The sequence below is a fragment of the Poromitra crassiceps genome (genome assembly GCF_964638095.1).
Source record: "Poromitra crassiceps genome assembly, chromosome: 2".
Classification (NCBI taxonomy): Eukaryota; Metazoa; Chordata; class Actinopteri; order Beryciformes; family Melamphaidae; genus Poromitra; species Poromitra crassiceps.
In genome coordinates this window covers 30911019-30929137 of record NC_139624.1, presented here as the reverse complement: position 1 = coordinate 30929137, position 18119 = coordinate 30911019, and positions in this window count along the sequence as shown.

Genomic DNA, 18119 nt, shown 5'->3' with positions numbered 1-18119 from the left:
GGTTTAATTTAGCAGGAGAGGAGCAGCTCACAACTGGACATATTCCAGTTGTGAGTTGTATATTCCAAGTAAAAGCTCAACTGATCCAGGCAATGCGAGTTTACTGTGGAGCAGCAGAGTTACACAAATTGAACATATTGGATGAGACAAGGGTGGCAGCTGCCATACCGTACCGTGCTTAGCAAGTGTCTAAAATAAATTACCAAATATAAAAGTTGTCTAGCTTAGCACATATTTAATCTTCTCTATTGCACTTACTGTACAGACTATCAGAATCTTATTTATCTTGTTTAGGTGCATTAGATTTGTGCGCCTCACACTAAATCTTGCTCAAGCGTGCGAGCCAGGATCACTGACCATTAATTTAGAAGGCCAAACACAATATGAGGAACACAGTAAAGCCATTATCTGAATGGTATCAAACCTACTGTGAAACAACCGCACACAGTTCAAAGGCTTGATCTGCTATACTGTATATTATGCATATGAGATCATGTATGAGATCAATTCACTAGCCATGTTAAATCCTAAATAAAAGAGAAGACTAAATGTCACTATTGCTTTTCTTATGCCTGAGGCAGAGGAGATTGAAATTACTCTCTGAGATTCATCAAACCAGAAAGGGCTTATTTCACCTTGGATTGCCCATTTAGTTTTCAGCGGCTCAGTTGAAAGCTCACGTCTTTATAGTTAATTTAGGAAGATCACAAGACTACTGCATCAGAGCCATGTGGCTTTCTGAAATTAATCAACACCCGTGCAAATTCCACGTCCACCCACGTGTAAAACTCTAAAACGTCAAAACGTCATAGCAATTTATTCCGTTTTCATTCACTTTTTTTCCCACAGTACTGGGGCCGGTTGCACCAACTGGTCTTACACTGGTCTTAAGCTAACAGCTACGCCGGTTGCACCAAGACGGCTTAAGCCTTATTTTCACTAAGCCCAGGCGTAACTCTTACGACTGGTCAGGAGGAGGCGTAGCGCCTGCCTGTAACAGAGATCTCCGCGGAGACCTTTTTGACTCCTTACCGTCATCGTCGTAACACAGCCAGCTCTCCGTCTTTGAAGCACGATGTTAAGATTATAACTAACTAGTTGTGTGGCTTAGCCTTCCCAAATGTTGCCGTTAATTTTTTTAGAATTTAATACATAGAATTGGGAACGTTACATTCAATTTCATTCAGACTGTCTGTCGGGCTCAATCGCCGCCATTTTTCCCCCAGAGCGAGGGAGGGTGGGAGGAGTGTAGTGTAGTGACGCACTTACAGTAGTGGCCACTGTAAAAAAAACAAAGCAAGTTATTTTCGCGGGGGTCAGTGAAATAGCAGGGCGCGAGGCACATTTGTGGGCCAATCAGAGGGCATTCCCCAACAATTCACATGTTGCTACGACTACTATCACTATTGCTACGACCAGCATAGTTAAGACCAGACGTAAGCCGTGTTGGTGCAACAGGCGTAAATCCACTCTAAAGACTGGTCTTAACTAAGACCGACGTAGGAGTTACGACCAGGCATAGTTAAGACCAGTTGGTGCAACCGGCCCCTGGTGTATGTCTCAGGATGAGGAACATTAAGCTTCATGATGTTTTTCACAGTACTGGTGTATGTCTCAGGATAAGGAACAGTAAGCTTCATGATGTTTTTCACAGTACTGGTGTATGTCTCAGGATGAGGAACATTAAGCTTCATGATGTTTTTCACAGTACTGGTGTATGTCTCAGGATGAGGAACATTAAGCTTCATGATGTTTTTCACAGTACTGGTGTATGTCTCAGGATGAGGAACATTTAGCTTCATGATGTTTTTCACAGTACTGGTGTATGGCTCAGGATGAGGAACATTTAGCTTCATGATGTTTTTCACAGTACTGGTGTATGTCTCAGGATGAGGAACATTTAGCTTCATGATGTTTTTCACAGTACTGGTGTATGTCTCAGGATGAGGAACATTAAGCTTCATGATGTTTTTCACAGTACTGGTGTATGTCTCAGGATGAGGAACAGTAAGCTTTGTGATGTTTTTCACAGTACTGGTGTATGTCTCAGGATGAGGATCAGTAAGCTTTGTGATGTTTTTCACAGTACTGGTGTATGTCTCAGGATGAGGATCAGTAAGCTTTGTGATGTTTTTCACAGTACTGGTGTATGTCTCAGGATGAGGAACAGTAAGCTTTGTGATGTTTTTCACAGTACCGGTGTATGTCTCAGGATGAGGAACAGTAAGCTTTGTGATGTTTTTCACAGTACTGGTGTATGTCTCAGGATGAGGAACAGTAAGCTTTGTGATGTTTTTCACAGTACTGGTGTATGTCTCAGGATGAGGAACAGTAAGCTTCATGATGTTTTTCACAGTACTGGTGTATGTCTCAGGATGAGGAACAGTAAGCTTCATGATGTTTTTCACAGTACTGGTGTATGTCTCAGGATGAGGAACAGTAAACTTTGTGGTGTTTTTCACAGTACTGGTGTATGTCTCAGGATGAGGAACAGTAAACTTTGTGATGTTTTTCACAGTACTGGTGTATGTCTCAGGATAAGGAACAGTAAGCTTTGTGATGTTTTTCACAGTACTGGTGTATGTCTCAGGATGAGGAACAGTAAGCTTCATGATGTTTTTCACAGTACTGGTGTATGTCTCAGGATGAGGAACAGTAAGCTTCATGATGTTTTTCACAGTACTGGTGTATGTCTCAGGATGAGGAACAGTAAGCTTCATGATGTTTTTCACAGTACTGGTGTATGTCTCAGGATGAGGAACAGTAAACTTTGTGATGTTTTTCACAGTACTGGTGTATGTCTCAGGATGAGGAACAGTAAGCTTCATGATGTTTTTCACAGTACCGGTGTATGTCTCAGGATGAGGAACAGTAAGCTTCATGATGTTTTTCACAGTACCGGTGTATGTCTCAGGATGAGGAACAGTAAGCTTTGTGATGTTTTTCACAGTACTGGTGTATGTCTCAGGATGAGGAACAGTAAACTTTGTGATGTTTTTCACAGTACTGGTGTATGTCTCAGGATGAGGAACAGTCAACTTTGTGATGTTTTTCACAGTACTGGTGTATGTCTCAGGATGAGGAACAGTAAGCTTCATGATGTTTTTCACAGTACCGGTGTATGTCTCAGGATGAGGAACAGTAAGCTTCATGATGTTTTTCACAGTACCGGTGTATGTCTCAGGATGAGGAACAGTAAACTTTGTGATGTTTTTCACAGTACTGGTGTATGTCTCAGGATGAGGAACAGTCAACTTTGTGATGTTTTTCACAGTACTGGTGTATGTCTCAGGATGAGGAACAGTAAGCTTTGTGATGTTTTTCACAGTACTGGTGTATGTCTCAGGATAAGGAACAGTAAGCTTTGTGATGTTTTTCACAGTACTGGTGTATGTCTCAGGATGAGGAACAGTAAACTTCATGATGTTTTTCACAGTACTGGTGTATGTCTCAGGATGAGGAACAGTAAGCTTTGTGATGTTTTTCACAGTACTGGTGTATGTCTCAGGATGAGGATCAGTAAGCTTCATGATGTTTTTCACAGTACTGGTGTATGTCTCAGGATGAGGAACAGTAAGCTTTGTGATGTTTTTCACAGTACTGGTGTATGTCTCAGGATGAGGATCAGTAAGCTTTGTGATGTTTTTCACAGTACTGGTGTATGTCTCAGGATGAGGAACAGTAAGCTTTGTGATGTTTTTCACAGTGCTGGTGTATGTCTCAGGATGAGGAACAGTAAGCTTTGTGATGTTTTTTACAGTACCGGTGTATGTCTCAGGATGAGGAACAGTAAGCTTTGTGATGTTTTTCACAGTACTGGTGTATGTCTCAGGATGAGGAACAGTAAGCTTTGTGATGTTTTTCACAGTACCGGTGTATGTCTCAGGATGAGGAACAGTCAACTTTGTGATGTTTTTCACAGTACTGGTGTATGTCTCAGGATGAGGAACAGTAAGCTTTGTGATGTTTTTCACAGTACTGGTGTATGTCTCAGGATGAGGAACAGTAAGCTTCATGATGTTTTTCACAGTACCGGTGTATGCCTCAGGATGAGGAACAGTAAGCTTTGTGATGTTTTTCACAGTACTGGTGTATGTCTCAGGATGAGGAACAGTAAACTTTGTGATGTTTTTCACAGTACTGGTGTATGTCTCAGGATGAGGAACAGTAAGCTTTGTGATGTTTTTCACAGTACTGGTGTATGTCTCAGGATAAGGAACAGTAAGCTTTGTGATGTTTTTCACAGTACTGGTGTATGTCTCAGGATGAGGAACAGTAAACTTTGTGATGTTTTTCACAGTACTGGTGTATGTCTCAGGATGAGGAACAGTAAACTTTGTGGTGTTTTTCACAGTACTGGTGTATGTCTCAGGATGAGGAACAGTAAGCTTTGTGATGTTTTTCACAGTACTGGTGTATGTCTCAGGATGAGGAACAGTAAACTTTGTGATGTTTTTCACAATACTCGTGTATGTCTCAGGATGAGGAACAGTAAGCTTTGTGATGTTTTTCACAGTACTGGTGTATGTCTCAGGATGAGGAACAGTAAACTTTGTGATGTTTTTCACAGTACTGGTGTATGTCTCAGGATGAGGATCAGTAAGCTTTGTGATGTTTTTCACAATACTCGTGTATGTCTCAGGATGAGGAACAGTAAGCTTTTTGATGTTTTTCACAGTACTGTTTCACAGTGTGTTTGTAGGTTATGTCTTCAGTGAATTGGAAGAATCCAAGTTGCATGCAGATCAGTGACAAAATTGGGCCCCGATTAGCAGAAAACACCAGCTCGCTTGACCCCACTGACGTAAACCTGCATTATGGTCACATCTGATTTCACCTAACAAATAATCTTCGCTTTTCCAATTCATATGTGTGTGTGCGTCCTCGTGTGTTTCCAGAGGCTGTACTCGTTCCCGAACCATATGAAGGCTTCATTCAAAACACTTTGAGTCCAATTGTGTTCAAAATACCTCCTGGAATTCACCAGTCATAAAGCACAGATGATTCTGTACCCAAACAGCACTATTTTAAAACTCCAAATGACACATCTTGAACTAATCATCTCTTTTACTTTTGCTATGTCACTCTGTGATTATACAGGTAGGTGTCACTTTCTTAAATGTTGGATGTTCATTTTAGAATTAAACTCCTCAGATGCTGCCTGTTTATTTGCTGGGCTATTTATTTTGCTTTCTGCTTCATAAGGAACATACTTAGGGGGGCACTTGAGAGTTGTTGCCCAGGGGCACCATGGAGACTGATGTATTCCCCACAAATTCTAACAACTGAAAAGCAAAACTCCAAAATATCATGAACATTGGGTTTATACTAGCAAACCCAATCGCTCACCCAGTGTGCCACCTCAGCACTGCTTTTCTTATCAGCACACGTCATTTTAGTTAGGGTGTCATTTTTCTGAAAATCACACGAGTCAACAAGATAATGCAACGCATCACATTCAGAAATGTAAGAACTATTCTCTGCTGCGCAGAGTAACTAGATGCTGTGTCTTGGGAGAAATCCATCTCTCCCTGCCCGAAGAGAGACTGGGCAAACTGCAAAGAGAACACTTGTTGGACCCCCCATCTTTAAGCGTCTGACAGCACACAATGTATAGATGGCTTTAAGTCATTATTTAATGGGGATGGAGCGGTGCTGAGGATAGGGCCATTTGAAGCAAGTGGTGTGTTAAAGTTTAAATCGACTTTCAGATACTCTTGTGCTTAGATATTGTCAATTTGTGATGTTTAATGCGTTCTTTCATTGATACCATACACCTATTTGACAATTTATGCCCCCAATATATATGTATGTGTGTATACCCCGATATCCTGTTTCAAAATATTATTTCATTGTGATCTTAAAGTCCCTGGAAACCAGAAATATTTTATTATTATTTAGCATTTTGAGTTCATCACATCACAGGAATATATTTTAATAAGCCACCAGCCAAATTTGAATGATGATGAACGTCGCAAAGTATATAAATTTAGGTTTGACAGTCATGGCAAAACTCATGAGAATCAATTAGTTTTTAGAGTGTATTTTCTCCCGTGGACTGTGTGGGCGTGTCCCGTGTGTGTGCGTGCGTGCAAGACTACAGGTCTCCGAGAGAGAGAGAGAGAGAGAGAGAGCGCGAGAGAGAGGGGGGGGGGGAACGGAGAAAGAGAGATCGAACACACACAGTGTGTGTGTGTGTGTGTGTGTGTTTGTTGCTCGGAGAGGGATAGACTTGCTGCGACTGCACAGCTACGGTGTGGGTGTGGGTGTGTGTGTGTGTGTGTGTGAGTGTGAGTAACCTCGCGTCACCAGGCTGTGTGTCGAACGCTTTGCTGCCTGCTCTCTCTCTCACTAGTCCCGAGAGAGAGAGAGAAGAGAGAGAGAGAGAGAGAGAGCGAGCAGCATAGCGCTCGACACAGCACACAGAGTGGGAGGGAGCGCTGTCACTGGGGGCAAAGAACGGACAAAAGGAGAAGGGCGAGTTGCGCGCGTGTACAAAGGTTATATAGAGCTTATGACGTCATAAACTCCTGCATTTTAGCACCTCGCACACTGCTCTCTTCAATGAGGAAGTACCTTGTAGAATCTTGTAGAAAAGTGTCGATTTTAAGGCTTTGGGTTGAAAGTAATGTATAATAATTTCTGAGCCACACAATTACTAACATAAGACCCTAAATAACATAGTTAGAACGATTTTGTGGATTTTGGTTTCCAGGGACTTTAAATACATTACCCTCCTACTCCTCAATGATGTCATTACACAGTAGTCGTCTTCTCCATGTCATTAAAGTGTGCAGCCTTTAATATGAGAGACTCACAACTGTACTGCCCTCATACTCCTCAGAGAATCTTGGTCCAAGTAATCTATCATCCTCACTCAGATGTACTGATAGCTCTGTTGGGCTGAGCTTGTCAAATGGGTCCATCCCTACTAATTCCTGTGGATTTCCTAACACCTTAACAACAAGAACACAAAGCTGATCCCAGATTACAGCCAGCCTTTTCAGGGAATAGACATGCAGATCCATCTCCAGGGATATAATGCAGTGAAATGTGATGGCAGTCACTTCTTTGTCTTTGAGTCGGGCCAGCCTCCCCACAACAGGAGCGTGTAGCGCCCTTCATCCTCAGCACTTCAGTCCTTTGGAGTGGCATGGGAGATTAAAGTATTCAACAAACAGCCATGGGGGAGAGTAGTGCTGCAGCAGATGAATATGGTGATGACAGCATGATCTCTCTAGGGTTCTAGATTGTGGATTAGACTTGCAAAAGGTAATTATTTTAATAACTATTCCATTCGCATCTCTAATCACTTTCAACTTTTCAGAGATCCATTGTGCTCTATCGAAGTTAGGAGTCAGGCAATTCAGCTATACTCACCCAAACTGATTGGCTAATGACTTTTGCATTTTCTGCAATCTTAACCATGCTCACAGTGATGCCAAAAAGTTGTCCCCCAGTAGAGCTGTAATATTTATTTATTTATTTATTTATTTATTTATTGGGGGGGCTTTTAAGCTTTCTTTACCACTTTTACATTGATGCTATGACCGTTCATCTTCTATTTTTGATAGAACGCATTCGTACGTAATACGTATATACATACATAAGTACATCATACATATATATATATATATATACGGTACATACATATATACACACACACACACACGGTGTATATATATTGTTTTTATCGAATTCCGTCTTTGCCTGCAAAGTTGGATATAGACAAGCATGAGATGAAGACATTATTCATACCTTTGATGAAATATTTGTTTGCCTGCTTCCCACTCTTTGTATCACTGCCCGGAGGTTACTTCTTATCGAATTTGTTTTGCATAAATGTTTTACAACATCAATGCATTCTTATTTTAACACTGTCTCCAACTACAATAATAATGGTGTGTGCCCTCTGTGCTCCTTATATACACTGCCCTCTGTACTCCTTATATACACTGTCCTCTGTGCTCCTTATATACACTGTCCTCTGTGCTCCTTATAGACACTGCCCTCTGTACTCCTTATATACACTTATATACACTGTCCTCTGTGCTCCTTATAGACACTGCCCTCTGTACTCCTTATATACACTTATATACACTGCCCTCTGTGCACCTTATATACACTGCCCTCTGTACTCCTTATATACACTGCCCTCTGTACTCCTTATATACACTGTCCTCTGTGCACCTTATATACACTGTCCTCTGTACTCCTTATATACACTGCCCTCTGTGCACCTTATATACACTGTCCTCTGTACTCCTTATATACACTGCCCTCTGTACTCCTTATATACACTTATATACACTGCCCTCTGGGCTCCTTATATACACTGTCCTCTGTACTCCTTATATACACTGCCCTCTGTACTCCTTATATACACTGCCCTCTGTGCTCCTTATATACACTGTCCTCTGTACTCCTTATATACACTGTCCTCTGTACTCCTTATATACACTGTCCTCTGTGCTCCTTATATACACTGCCCTCTGTGCTCCTTATATACACTGTCCTCTGTGCTCCTTATATACACTGCCCTCTGTACTCCTTATATACACTGTCCTCTGTACTCCTTATAGACACTGTCCTCTGTACTCTTTATATACACTGCCCTCTGTACTCCTTATATACACTGTCCTCTGTACTCCTTATATACACTGTCCTCTGTACTCCTTATATACACTGCCCTCTGTACTCCTTATAGACACTGTCCTCTGTGCTCCTTATATACACTGCCCTCTGTACTCCTTATATACACTGCCCTCTGTGCTCCTTATATACACTGCCCTCTGTACTCCTTATATACACTGTCCTCTGTACTCCTTATAGACACTGTCCTCTGTGCTCCTTATATACACTGCCCTCTGTACTCCTTATATACACTGTCCTCTGTACTCCTTATATACACTGCCCTCTGTGCTCCTTATATACACTGCCCTCTGTACTCCTTATATACACTGCCCTCTGTACTCCTTATATACACTGTCCTCTGTGCTCCTTATATACACTGTCCTCTGTGCTCGTTATATACACTGCCCTCTGTGCTCCTTATATACACTGCCCTCTGTACTCCTTATATACACTGTCCTCTGTACTCCTTATATACACTGCCCTCTGTGCTCCTTATATACACTGCCCTCTGTACTCCTTATATACACTGCCCTCTGTACTCCTTATATACACTGTCCTCTGTGCTCCTTATATACACTGTCCTCTGTGCTCCTTATATACACTGCCCTCTGGGCTCCTTATATACACTGTCCTCTGTGCTCCTTATATACACTGTCCTCTGTACTCCTTATATACACTGCCCTCTCTGCTCCTTATATACACTGTCCTCTGTGCTCCTTATATACACTGCCCTCTGGGCTCCTTATATACACTGTCCTCTGTGCTCCTTATATACACTGTCCTCTGTGCTCCTTATATACACTGCCCTCTGTGCTCCTTATAGACACTGTCCTCTGTACTCCTTATATACACTGCCCTCTGTACTCCTTATATACACTGCCCTCTGGGCTCCTTATATACACTGTCCTCTGTGCTCCTTATATACACTGCCCTCTGGGCTCCTTATATACACTGTCCTCTGTGCTCCTTATATACACTGTCCTCTGTACTCCTTATATACACTGCCCTCTCTGCTCCTTATATACACTGTCCTCTGTGCTCCTTATATACACTGCCCTCTGGGCTCCTTATATACACTGTCCTCTGTGCTCCTTATAGACACTGTCCTCTGTACTCCTTATATACACTGCCCTCTGTGCTCCTTATAGACACTGTCCTCTGTACTCCTTATATACACTGCCCTCTGTGCTCCTTATATACACTGTCCTCTGTGCTCCTTATATACACTGCCCTCTGTACTCCTTATATACACTGTCCTCTGTACTCCTTATATACACTGTCCTCTGTGCTCCTTATATACACTGCCCTCTGTACTCCTTATATACACTGCCCTCTGTGCTCCTTATATACACTGCCCTCTGTACTCCTTATATACACTGTCCTCTGTACTCCTTATAGACACTGTCCTCTGTGCTCCTTATATACACTGCCCTCTGTACTCCTTATATACACTGTCCTCTGTACTCCTTATATACACTGCCCTCTGTGCTCCTTATATACACTGCCCTCTGTACTCCTTATATACACTGCCCTCTGTACTCCTTATATACACTGTCCTCTGTGCTCCTTATATACACTGTCCTCTGTGCTCCTTATATACACTGCCCTCTGTGCTCCTTATATACACTGCCCTCTGTACTCCTTATATACACTGTCCTCTGTACTCCTTATATACACTGCCCTCTGTGCTCCTTATATACACTGCCCTCTGTACTCCTTATATACACTGCCCTCTGTACTCCTTATATACACTGTCCTCTGTGCTCCTTATATACACTGTCCTCTGTGCTCCTTATATACACTGCCCTCTGGGCTCCTTATATACACTGTCCTCTGTGCTCCTTATATACACTGTCCTCTGTACTCCTTATATACACTGCCCTCTCTGCTCCTTATATACACTGTCCTCTGTGCTCCTTATATACACTGCCCTCTGGGCTCCTTATATACACTGTCCTCTGTGCTCCTTATATACACTGTCCTCTGTGCTCCTTATATACACTGCCCTCTGTGCTCCTTATAGACACTGTCCTCTGTACTCCTTATATACACTGCCCTCTGTACTCCTTATATACACTGCCCTCTCGGCTCCTTATATACACTGTCCTCTGTGCTCCTTATATACACTGCCCTCTGGGCTCCTTATATACACTGTCCTCTGTGCTCCTTATATACACTGTCCTCTGTACTCCTTATATACACTGCCCTCTCTGCTCCTTATATACACTGTCCTCTGTGCTCCTTATATACACTGCCCTCTGGGCTCCTTATATACACTGTCCTCTGTGCTCCTTATAGACACTGTCCTCTGTACTCCTTATATACACTGCCCTCTGTGCTCCTTATAGACACTGTCCTCTGTACTCCTTATATACACTGCCCTCTGTGCTCCTTATATACACTGTCCTCTGTGCTCCTTATATACACTGCCCTCTGTACTCCTTATATACACTGTCCTCTGTACTCCTTATATACACTGTCCTCTGTACTCCTTATATACACTGCCCTCTCTGCTCCTTATATACACTGTCCTCTGTGCTCCTTATATACACTGCCCTCTGGGCTCCTTATATACACTGTCCTCTGTGCTCCTTATATACACTGTCCTCTGTGCTCCTTATATACACTGCCCTCTGTACTCCTTATATACACTGCCCTCTGTGCTCCTTATAGACACTGTCCTCTGTACTCCTTATATACACTGCCCTCTGTACTCCTTATATACACTGTCCTCTGTACTCCTTATAGACACTGTCCTCTGTACTCCTTATATACACTGCCCTCTGGGCTCCTTATATACACTGTCCTCTGTGCTCCTTATATACACTGTCCTCTGTGCTCCTTATATACAGTACACTGTCATCTGTGCTCCTTATAGACACTGTCCTCTTTACTCCTTATATACACTGCCCTCTGGGCTCCTTATATACACTGTCCTCTGTGCTCCTTATATACACTGTCCTCTGTACTCCTTATATACACTGCCCTCTGTGCTCCTTATATACACTGTCCTCTGTGCTCCTTATATACACTGCCCTCTGGGCTCCTTATATACACTGTCCTCTGTGCTCCTTATATACACTGCCCTCTGGGCTCCTTATATACACTGTCCTCTGTGCTCCTTATATACACTGCCCTCTGTGCTCCTTATATACACTGTCCTCTGTGCTCCTTATATACACTGCCCTCTGGGCTCCTTATATACACTGCCCTCTGTGCTCCTTATAGACACTGTCCTCTGTGCTCCTTATATACACTGTCCTCTGTGCTCCTTATATAAACTGTCCTCTGTGCTCCTTATATACACTGCCTCTGTGCTCCTTATAGACACTGTCCTCTGTGCTCCTTATATACACTGCCCTCTGTGCTCCTTATATACACTGTCCTCTGTACTCCTTATATACACTGTCCTCTGTACTCCTTATATACACTGCCTCTGTGCTCCTTATAGACACTGTCCTCTGTGCTCCTTATATACACTGTCCTCTGTGCTCCTTATATACACTGCCTCTGTGCTCCTTATATAAACTGCCCTCTGTGCTCCTTATATACACTGCCCTCTGTGCTCCTTATATACACTGTCCTCTGTACTCCATATATACACTGCCCTCTGTGCTCCTTATATACACTGTCCTCTGTACTCCATATATACACTGTCATCTGTGCTCCTTATATACACTGTCCTCTGTGCACCTTATATACACTGCCCTCTGTGCTCCTTATATACACTGTCCTCTGTACTCCTTATATATATACACTGTCCTCTGTGCTCCTTATATACACTGCCCTCTGTGCTCCTTATATACACTGTCCTCTGTGCTCCTTATATACACTGTCCTCTGTACTCCTTATATACACTGTCCCCTGTGCTCCTTATATACACTGCCCTCTGTGCTCCTTATATACACTGTCCTCTGGGCTCCTTATATACACTGTCCTCTGTGCTCCTTATATACACTGTCCTCTGTGCTCCTTATATACACTGTCCTCTGTGCTCCTTATATACACTGCCCTCTGTACTCCTTATATACACTGCCCTCTGTGCTCCTTATATACACTGTCCTCTGTGCTCCTTATATACACTGCCCTCTGTGCTCCTTATATACACTGTCCTCTGTGCTCCTTATATACACTGTCCTCTGTGCTCCTTATATACACTGCCCTCTGTGCTCCTTATATACACTGTCCTCTGTACTCCTTATATATATACACCGCCCTCTGTGCTCCTTATATACACTGTCCTCTGTGCTCCTTATATACACTGTCCTCTGTGCTCCTTATATACACTGTCCTCTGTGCTCCTTATATACACTGCCCTCTGTGCTCCTTATATACACTGTCCTCTGTACTCCTTATATATATACACTGTCCTCTGTGCTCCTTATATACACTGCCCTCTGTGCTCCTTATATACACTGCCCTCTGTGCTCCTTATATACACTGCCCTCTGTACTCCTTATATATATACACCGCCCTCTGTGCTCCTTATATACACTGTCCTCTGTGCTCCTTATATACACTGTCCTCTGTGCTCCTTATATACACTGTCCTCTGTGCTCCTTATATACACTGCCCTCTGTGCTCCTTATATACACTGCCCTCTGTGCTCCTTATATACACTGCCCTCTGTACTCCTTATATATATACACCGCCCTCTGTGCTCCTTATATACACTGTCCTCTGTACTCCTTATATATATACACCGCCCTCTGTGCTCCTTATATACACTGTCCTCTGTGCTCCTTATATACACTGTCCTCTGTGCTCCTTATATACACTGTCCTCTGTGCTCCTTATATACACTGCCCTCTGTGCTCCTTATATACACTGTCCTCTGTACTCCTTATATATATACACTGTCCTCTGTGCTCCTTATATACACTGCCCTCTGTGCTCCTTATATACACTGCCCTCTGTGCTCCTTATATACACTGTCCTCTGTACTCCTTATATATATACACTGTCCTCTGTGCTCCTTATATACACTGCCCTCTGTGCTCCTTATATACACTGTCCTCTGTGCTCCTTATATACACTGTCCTCTGTGGTCCTTATCTGTGCTCCTTACGTATATACACTGCCCTCTGTGCTCCTTATATACACTGTCCTCTGTGCTCCTTATATACACTGTCCTCTGTGCTCCTTATCTGTGCTCCTTACGTATATACACTGCCCTCTGTGCTCCTTATATACACTGTCCTCTGTGCTCCTTATATACACTGTCCTCTGTGCTCCTTATATACACTGTCCTCTGTGCTCCTTATATACACTGTCCTCTGCCCACTGCCCACTGCCTAGAGTTGATGAGAGACAAAGACAGCAAGGAGGTATGATCATGCAATTTATTCACGCACATCGCTGTGGTGTGACAACGATGGTATATGGAAGTCTTAAAGAGCATCCACTCTGAAAAAAGTAATGGTAATAAAAGTCAAGCAAACATCCGTTGAAATGAATAACAGTAGCATCTAATATTCCTACTGTCAACACTGCAGAAAGCACTCAAAGTTCCATGTATAGAGGATGCAACAGCTGTGTTGATATGCAAAACACAATCTAATTGTTGCCCACGCTCTTGACTGTGAAATGATTCAATTTCGCTGTTGACATGTGTGAGAAAGAATGTTCTGTTGTTGTTATTGTTACACCCATTTCCATGCAACATTATATACTAATGGGTGAAAACAAAGGTTTCTCCCTCATAGGCTACACATCTGCCTTCATAAAATGTCAAGTGGAGTCATATTACTCCCATGTTTTCTGTGTTTTGTTTTTGGCAATTTTCTGGCATTATGCAGCACTCACACTCAGAGGCATGATGGCAGCATGTAAACAGAGAGTGGTTGTAAACGGTCACACATTAACAAGTTGAAGGAATATTGGGAAAGGTTGTAAAAAGTCTAAAACAAGGATTCAACAAGGATTAGGTCTAATCCACACATGTCTTAATTAGATATAATTAAGGTGTTTATGGGCCGTTTAATTTCACTATTCTAATGGTAGTAAAATCCGAATGTTGGTTAGACTTTTAACTGTACTAGATCATCAACCAGCTACACGGCCTTCACATCTAGTTTGGTGGGCCCTGGGCCCTCCGGCCCGGGGTACCGGTCCCAATAGCAGTATCTATAACCCTTCAAGGACCTCTGGACCCCCTCCAGGACCCCTGGAGCCTCTTCAAGGACCTTGTGTGTGTGTGTGTGTGTGTGTGTGTGTGTGTGTGTGTGTGTGTGCGTGCGTGCGTGCGTGCGTGTGTGTGTGCATGCGTGTGTGTGTGTGTGTGTGCATGCATGTGTGTAACCTCTCGCCTTGCACTATCCCCTCTTGACAGTGAATGGCAGGTCCTTCTCATCTCTCTCCATCTGGCTCGTATCACTCAGGGCTCTCGCACACCACCTCCATCCCAGGAGACGCAGTCCCAAGGGAGAAAGGGAGAGGGTGGATGGACTGCTCTTCAATCTAGCAACTCAACAATCAGCAACACATATCACCATCCCTAAAGTCATTTAAACCTACTGACACACACACACACACACACACACACTGTGGAGTCCTTTCGCTTCCTGGGCTCAATCATCAGCCGAGACCTGAAATGGGAGCTGAAGATCAAAGCTCATGAAGAACGCACAACAGAGGATGTACTTTTTTCGGGAGCTGATGAAGTTCAAGGCCCAATCCCAATTCTTTTCTTAAAGTCCCTGGAAACCAGAAATATTTGTTTATTATTTAGCATTTTGAGTTCATCACATCACAGGACCCTATGTTAATAAGCCACCAGCCAAATTTGAACGATGATGAATGTCGCAAAGTATATAAATTTAGGTTTGACAGTCCTGGCAAAACTCATGAGAATCAATTATTTTTTAGAGTGTATTTTCTCCCGCGGACTGTGTGGGCGTGTCCCATCTGCAGCAGGTTTTCCGAGAGAGAGAGAGCGCGAGACAGAGGGGGGGAGGGAAACGGAGAAAGAGATCGAGTGCTGTGTGTCGAACACTGTGTCTGTTTGTGTGTGTGTGTGTGTGTGTGTGAGAGAGAGTAACCTCGCGTCACCAGCCTGTGTGTCTCTGTGCTCTCTCTCTCACTAGTCCCGAGAGAGAGAGAGAGAGAAGCATAGCGCTTGGCACAACGGCACACAGAGTGGGAGGGAGACGGACAGCGAGGGAGCGCTGTCACTGGGAGCAAAGAACGGACAAAAGGAGGGTGGGTGCGGATTGCGCGCGTGTACAAAGGTTATATAGAGCTTATGACGTCATAAGCTCCTGCGTTTTAGCACCTCGCGCACTGCTGTCTTCAATGAGGAAGTACTTTGTAGAATCTTGTAGAAAAGTGTCGATTTTAAGGCTTTGGGTTGAAAGTAATAATTTAATAATTTCGGAGGCACAAAATTACTAACATAAGACCCTAAATAACATAGTTAGAACGTTTTTGTGGATTTTGGTTTCCAGGGACTTTAACCCTCAATCTTAACCCTCAAGCTCAACCCTCAATCTTAGTAGCCCTCAAAACTAAGTGTTAAGGGCTATCTTGCGACTTTAAAATGGGACAGCCCTTAAAGGCAGATACGTCTTCAGACTGTGGGGGGCAGCAATATGCCAAAGCTCCGGATCCAGTCTGTCAATTCAAAAGAAGAGGAAAAAAGCATCCCTACAAATATTTCCTTGATAATATAGATGTAGAAATTACGATAACCATTGTATTATCTTAGTTTAAATGTCATTTTATGGATTTCCGTTTTGGAGCCTAACACATTTGTTGTTGCTAACTATCGATAGTCAGTAGCCGTGCTGGTGCGGTCAAGCCATATTATTATTATTATATTATATTATAACATTGCAACGTAGCCGAGTTAACACGGTCACCAGTTAAACCGAAACATGTTATCGGCACTGCTGGATGTTGTAACTACTGACTACCGTGTTCATGTGATAATAGTTTGCAGTTATCTCCCATGCTTTTTATCTAACGATCTATCATTAGATACACACTGCAGTCAAGCCAGCCCTCACGTCGGAAAGCACGGTCATTCTAGCCCCCACTTGTTTTGTGGTGCGGAGCCTGGGAGATAACACTAGCCCGGTCATCTTACGAAAATGTCCGTGCAAACATTACACGTAGGCTGTATCTTGATAAAAACAACTCAACAACGACATTACCACCGAGAATTATGGCATTTCGTAACAACGTTAACAATGTTATAATATAATATAATAATAATATGGCTTGACCGCACCAGCACGGCTACTGACTATCGATAGTTAGTAACAACAATTGTTGTTAGGATTCCAAAACGGAAATCCATAAAATGACATTAAACTAAGCTAATACAATGGTTATCGCAATTTTTACATCTCTATTAACAAGGAAATACTTAACTTTGTAGGGCTGCTTTTTTCCTCCTTTCGCCGCCATCTTCCATCTGAATGGATCTAGCTGATGACACGCAAGGGATTCTGGGATTCTGCCATGGGTGGTCCTGGAAAATCTCAAAAGTAAGGGCCATACAGCCCTTAAACTTCACCCTTAACTCAACACACTGAGAATCGGGACAGCACTAGCACTTCGCAGGAGTGCGCATTTTTGAGACTGAGGGTTAAGATTGAGGGTTAAGATAGGAATTGGGATTGGCCCCAAGTATACCAAAGGCAGCATTGGCACATCTCCAGACTGCAGCACATCATCCGCCGTGCTGATAAGGTAGTCGGTTGCAGCCTGCCATCCCTTCGGGACCTACACACTGCCAGGATGCTAAAGCGGCCTCAGAAAATTATGGCCGACCCCACCCAGCAAAAAATCACCAGGTCAAAATCTCTTCAGGGCCCTCCCCCATGGCCACAGACTGATGTCTGGCAGTACTCTGCAATGACGGGGGATCCCCCATAGACATTATCCCACGGACACTATCCTCCCTGATCCCCTGCATCATTATGTCCCTTTAAATGAATTTTACTTTGCACTTTATCATTTATAATTGGAGATTGTATTCCATCTTCTGCTATTGATGCGATCACTGCGCTGCATACTAGGGTTGGCACGATGGACGATGGCATCGACCATCGTGATTGGCCGACCCCCCATCGACCTCTGAGCCTTCTACATCGGATCATCGTGATTAATTATCTGTTCGAAATAAATGTGTGCCGTTTTAATAATAAAAGAGGCCAAGTCCTCTTACCGTGACGCGCGGCATTAAACAAGCGCGCCCAGTTCAGTTCAGGAAAGCCTCCACTCCCCCTCCTTCTCCCCCTCCTCCGCTCTACTGCTTCCCTGAACAGGGGGCGCTTGTTTAATGTCGCCGGGGCATCCCCCGCGCGTGTCGGCTGTGTTGTTGTGAAAACTTTTTAAGACAAAGACGAAACTTCACGTTCTTTCCTGTTTTCAACCCAAAGTGAGTACAAGTCTTCAACTGTGTGTGAATTTAACTCGCCTGGTTCCAAAGTGAAAGTTGATACAGCACTAGCAATATTAAACGGCGCAAAACAAATAGG